Source organism: Prenolepis imparis, unplaced genomic scaffold, assembly GCF_030444845.1.
Source record: "Prenolepis imparis isolate NDT839.2.m4 unplaced genomic scaffold, iyPreImpa1.0 SCAF_4, whole genome shotgun sequence".
NCBI lineage: Eukaryota > Metazoa > Arthropoda > Insecta > Hymenoptera > Formicidae > Prenolepis > Prenolepis imparis.
The window spans coordinates 20,759,952-20,766,659 of record NW_028141162.1 but is presented as its reverse complement, the minus strand read 5'-3'; positions in this window follow the sequence as shown (position 1 = coordinate 20,766,659).

The window sequence follows — 6,708 nt, the reverse complement described above, 5'->3', positions numbered from 1 at the left end:
TCTTGTCAACAAATCGCGTAAGTTACTTGTTAATTTATTAATCGGGCTTTTTTTAAAAATGATATACGTGTTAGTGTCATTAAGTAATATGTCTATTTTTTCATGATATTTATCTCTGTCGAGGGCGACCGTAATGTTCCCTTTATCTGCGCGTGTTAATATTAAATTTGGGTTCTCGTTCATAAATTTTTTTGTATGGAGTACTAATTGGTGGATTTGTGTGTTAATTTTGTTATTTGAGGCATTGTATGATGGAAAGTTGTTAATTAAACGTGTGGTATGGTTTCTGATTTCTATTTGATTCGTGTGTGGTAGTTTTTTTATATTGTTCTCGATACTTTTTATAAATTCAGTTAGTTTAGTATTATCAGTGGTCGGAAGGTTGAAATTTTCTCCCAATTGTAATAGGCTTTGGATCTTGGGTGGAATGGTAGTAGATGACAAATTGATAAACCATTTGTTGTTTATGTCTGTGATGGAATGTTTGTGGTCATTAAATGATAAGGGTCCAATTTGATGCCTATTTCAATATATTCTTTATTCGGAGGTGAATTATATTAATTAAACGAAAAATTTGTTTTTTTCTTTCTTATGAAATCTGCAATGATATTGTATTGGTTTAATGTTATTTAATGTGTTCTTATTTTTTGTCAGCAAGAATTTATATTTTTTGTCAAATTTTAAAAATTGATTAAATAAAAGTATTTATTGTTAGATGGCCAAAAGTTAAATGAAATATTTTGATGATTTATATTTCACCAAATTTTTGGTCAATCTAACTAAATAAATACTTTTATCAATACGTTTTATACGATTATATGCATACGATTTTATATTTATTATTTATTTTGAATCACCAGATTGTGGAAAATGGCCGAATAGAATGATTAGCCAGATAATTACCGGATAGATAAAAAAGTAAAGTCGGTTGGGCTGGATACCGGATATTTACTTGATATGTGGCATCCCTATAAACTCTAATTGTAAAAATAATATTACATAATATAATAAAATATTTTTAATCAAACCCTATAATTTTTTAACTTGCCTCAACATAAAATTAAGAAAATTTAAAGTTGCATATTATTTCCAAAATTACCACCGACGTCAGCTTCATCCAAAGCGCAAATCCAATCGTACAACCTCTACATGGTGAACTTTTGGTGAAGCTGATATTGGTAGTAATTTTGGAAATGATATGCAATTTTAAATTTTTTAAATTTTATGTTGAGACAAATTAAAAAATTAGGTTAGAAATTGGGGAAAAGATTTTTCTGCCACAGATTGTACTTTTTTAAATTTTTTATCAAAGCAAATCAAGTTTTTTAAATATATTGTACGCATCGATCATTTTTTCGAAATTTGAACATACAGATCACTATAAAGAAATTATCACAGCAAGTCTATGATTTTTCGTCTTTGGGGTACTAAGAGACACAAAAATTTAAGCCCATAAAATTTTTTTAGTTACCTTGAGTAATTTTTTTCGAAATTTAAACAAAAAAGAGAAAACTCGCGAATTTTTTCGTTATTTTCATCTATTTGTAAAAAAGTTCACGAATTAAAAAAAAATTCGGCCACTATATCATACTATAAAGCAAAGATTCAGCTTTAAGAATCCAGTTTTAAAATTGCTGTATGATGATTTTTAACGGAGTTATGAACGAGCAAAGTGAAAATGACTACTTTCTCTTCAATTCTCGATAACTTGATAAGGAAAAATCAAAATTTAAATTTTAAAAAATAATTTTGCAGGGAAAACTTCAGGCTTTAACGAGAAAAAGTCAAAAAATTTTTTCAAATTATTTTATGCATACGATACGTCTACAAAGTGAGAAGAAAATTTTCCATTTCGTTAAGTTCGTTGTATTCTGTATATAAAAAATCCAAGAATTTAAGAAAATGAAAAACAGCTGTGACCTTTCGGAAGTAAAGATTTCAAGCTTTAAAACCCTTTTTTAGAATTTAAATTCTCATGTTTTGAAACAAAGTTATAGCTATTTAAAATTTGCCTATTCTTTAGACAATTTTCTTTGATTCCTTAATTATTTTGCGGAGTGTATATTATAGGTAATATTATTGATAATAGATAAAAATATATTAATATTTTAAATAATCGATTTATATTGACTACAATTATTAAAGATTTGTTTTATTTATAAGATATATAAATAAAAAGAAATGTATAAATTTTAAAAAATGTTTCTTCTCTCCGTAAATACTATATCTGTACTATTATTGTAACTATAGTTAATCAATTGTGTTGAATATATTTGATAATCTTATTATAATCTTATTATTATCATATATATATATATATATATATATTGCGACGACTTTTTCCTTCCGATTCGCGCACGGCAAACCGGACGGATGGAGCCGAATCGTCTACAAAAACGAGACAGATATATTTGTTAATTAATTTGCGCGTGTGAGCTAAGGTGTCGGTCGCTCCGCGCGTACCGCAGCGGAGACAAGGGCCGTAATTACTACTCAACGATGTCTAGGGCGCCTGACACGATCTTTCACGTGTCAATCCGCGAAATAATCCGACGCGAAATCTTGGCCGAAAACCCGCTACGGGCCGGTCAGCTCTCCTAACGGTAGAGGGGCAGGGTAGTGTTGCCGCGAAACCAATAGATTCGAGAATATTAAAATCGCGAATGTTAAACGCAGGAGTTACCACTTATGGGACGAGACGAGACACGAAATAAATGACTGGAGATGATTAATACGATTAATAATAGGAATTTATTGTAAAAAGAAAATAACATAAATTTGTTAACGAAAAATTGATAAAACAGAAATATAAAAGCAATAAAAGAAATTAACAAGTAATAGGCCGAATGCGACGGAAACATCAATCCGTTCAACAGTAATGATAATTTTTCGGTACGAGAATGTAATGAAGAAAATACGATGCTAGGGCTTCAAATAATATTAACGGTAATGTTAACTTACAAAAATTATTAAGACAATAATAACCCAATGGACTAACAATATTCACGCGTAATCATAACCATAATAAGCAGACGAAATTCACTAATTAGACTTAAGACGGCGAACCGTAAGAGTGACATAGGCTCTCGCGCCGCAATCTGATATCCTTGCGACGGCCCGTGGTCGGTACCTCGCTCTCTTTCTCACTCTCACGTTCGCGCTCGCGCGTGATCTCTCTCACTCTCGCTCTCTCTCGCCGATTGTCGCGAATATTCTATATTCTTCACGAGCGCTTATAATCAAATCGACATTACTTCCGCGATCTGACTCTCACACGACAAAGGCTCTCTTTTGAACACACAACGCAATTAGACACAGACGCGACAACGCACAGTCGCGATACGCAAACCCGACCGAATCCCGGAGAGACGATAATAACGCGTACTTTAATCTACGGACTGACGGTCTCGGAGGCTCTCGCCACTTAACGTCGATCGCTCGCAAACACTAAAGCACAAAAGGTCGGGCAGAGCCCTCGCGAATTTCGCTAATCTTAAGTTTCACCAAAAGCTCGCGACGACGTTAGAGTGGCTAAGGCTCGGACGTACAAGAACGTGATTAATAGTAGTTACACGGGTGACCTCGATACGAAAATCTCTCTCCGTGGGCACCTCTGCGTCTCCGGTAACTCGAAATCTCGTTAGCCTCGAGATCAGCTGACGCTCGGTAACGGGCACGCACCACGTAGGACAGGCAGCACAAGAGTGTCGGATCTACTGCCCTGAATCGATATCGGGACTCAATCCTGCGCGAAAGGGGTTGCGCGGACGCCCACCCAATTATCGTATCGCACGACTTATCGCCGTCGCGCGGTTTACGCACGGCCGTACTTAGGGCAACAGCGCCAGTAGTAATACTATGCCGGTTCTAACCCAGGTCCTCTGAGGGGGGTGCGAGGCGCGGGGGGTTCTCGGCGGCGAGGGGTATGACGTCACGCGGGGCGGGGGTATCTCGGTGGCGCGGGGGCTGACGTCACGCGGGTGGAGGGGGATGTTTCGACAAAGGAGGGGGAGTTTTCTGAGTGCAATATTTGTAGATGGTATCTTTACGACTTTTTTATGAGGGGTCTTAGACATTTTCCCCAAAAAGGTATAGAACAAGCGCCGATGATTGACAATTTTGTACCCTCGTTAATATAATTTTATTATGGAAGCGCCGATGTCCGGCTGCTCGAACTTGTCAACGGAGCGTTCTAGAATCCATAAAACTATGTTTCTCATTTTATGGACATTTTATCATTAAGATATTCTTTTGTGGAAATTTAGGAAATTTTGAGGGGGATGAGGCTGCGACGAACATGTCGAAACGTTATTTATAGGTGAAAATGTAAAAGCGTTGACGTTCGGCAGCTTTGTACCCTCGCGGAAAATCTCCCATAAACGAGTGCGAAACATCTTCCTTAATATTTTTTAAGGAAAAATTGCGACGTATCGGCGCCAACGTTCGGCTGCTCGAATTTTTATAAACAGATAGCGCTCGATTTTATTACTATGATATTCCTTTGCGATAATTTTGAGAGGGATAGGGCTGAAGCTTATGGAGAGTGGGTCTCCGCGTCAAAAAGTCTTTAGCATTCGACGAGTTAAAGTGTCCTATGCGAAGTGTCAGTGGCACAGTGTAGTGAGTTAAAGAGAAATGGAAAATAATAATTTCGAGAGAATATTAGACGAGTCATCTGATGAAGATCACGAGTTGTCGGATAACAATGTAGACGAATCTGACGAAGATCATTGTTGTTGAGTGACAGTAATTATATTAGTGATCGCAGTGAGGACCTTACGGATATTCACGACAAGGTAGTATCTAATTCACAAATTCTTGCGCTAAACGGACGTACAAAAGTTTGCGCCATATACTTTTATTATTCTACGGGTGGTGCTCTGGCTTTATGTACTTCATGTATGATCTCTATTCAAGATTTCGGACACATGTATGCTGTACGAAAGCATGTGATTAAATTACACAATGCAGTGGATTGTCGATGGTGTTGCTATTGTAGAAAATCATTGTGTCAGATATTTCCATGTGATATGTGTCCTATTTGCACAAAATAAACTTTTGGAGATTGTGCTGGGACACTTAAAGTGAGAATTCTACAAGTGTTGTGAAAATGGCGAGTCAGAAAAAATCGAAGGTGTCTTCGGTGGTACAGTTTCTACGAAATCGTGAACTCGGTGTACAGAAACCCCAAACAAAAGATTTGGCCCATTTTATAGAAATTCATGAAGATATTTTAAGAACAACTGGCGGTTTATCTAAATGCTTCAGAACACACAACAATATCAAATGCTTTCGACGTCGCTATAAAAGCTGTGTGGTTTACTTTAAAGGATCTGAGGACCCATATATTGGTCGAATGGATATGCCATCACCATCGGCATCATGCGAATCATCGGATTATGATTTTTCGGACCAAGATATTGAGGAACCATTATAATTTTTCAGACCGAGATATTGAGGAACCATATTCTCCCTAACCTGTCATGGAGGCAGTATGTAATACTTGTAAGTATTTATTTAAATAAATTAAAATATTTATAAATTAATAAAAAAAAATTTTCTGTTATGCAGAAGGGACCCCTTGCTGTCCCATAATGGTCCTCTACCGCCTCGCTGCCACCGCCCCACCACCTCGCAGCCGCTGCTCAACCGCTTGCCGCCGACGCATTAAAAATTTTTATATTTTGTTTTTTAAATTTATATTGTTTATCTATTTATCTTATTATTTGTATTTTTCTTATATATTCATATTATATTATTATATTTTTTATATTTTTATATTATATTCATATTATATTATTATATTCTTATATATTCTTATATTTTAAATTTTAAATTCACATACACACACATTCATACGCACACACACACACACGCACACACACACACACACACACACACAAAATTATAAATATTACACATACCAATTTTATAAATAAAAAAAAAAAATTATTTTAAACATAAAAACACATATTTTACTTTAGAATAATTCCTCTCTTTCCTCCCATTTATATTAAGAATATTATTATAAAAGAATTATTATTATTAATATTGGAAAAAAATATTTAAAAAAAAAAATCTCCTTCGCATGCACCTCGCGCTATCTCTTTCTTCTCTCTCGCGCTATCTCTCTCACGGTTCCTAGCCTCGCGCTATCTGTCACTCTTTCGTGTACCTCGCCGCGACATATCTCTCCTTCACATGCGCTATCTCTTTCTTCTCTCTCACGCTACCTCTCAGTCTCTAGCCTGGCGTTTCCCCTTCCCCGTATGACGTCAGACCCCGCAAGGACCCCGCAACAAGTTATGTATGAGAGCTGCTTACGGGTGGGAGAAAGATGGAGAATGGAAATGCATGCAAAAATTACATCATAATTTAGACTTTAAAAACTCTTTATTTATATATTTTTTCTTACATATTATGGACTAAAAATTAAAGCTGCCAGCTCACAATCGATGAGTTGATGTTTATTGAAGGCGTCGCTAGCGCGTATTACATTTGATACTTCTTTAGGATTCTCGTTACATTGGACGCGATATTTGAAAATTGTGTAAATTTAACATCGACTGTCTCGGTAATTTTAACCAATCGATCAAAAGATACATCAATGCATGGATCGAGATCGAACATACGGTGTAACGTCGATTCGATCATCATCATGCATACATTTGAAGATTCGAGACTTATGAGTTTGGCGTTGTTAATCGT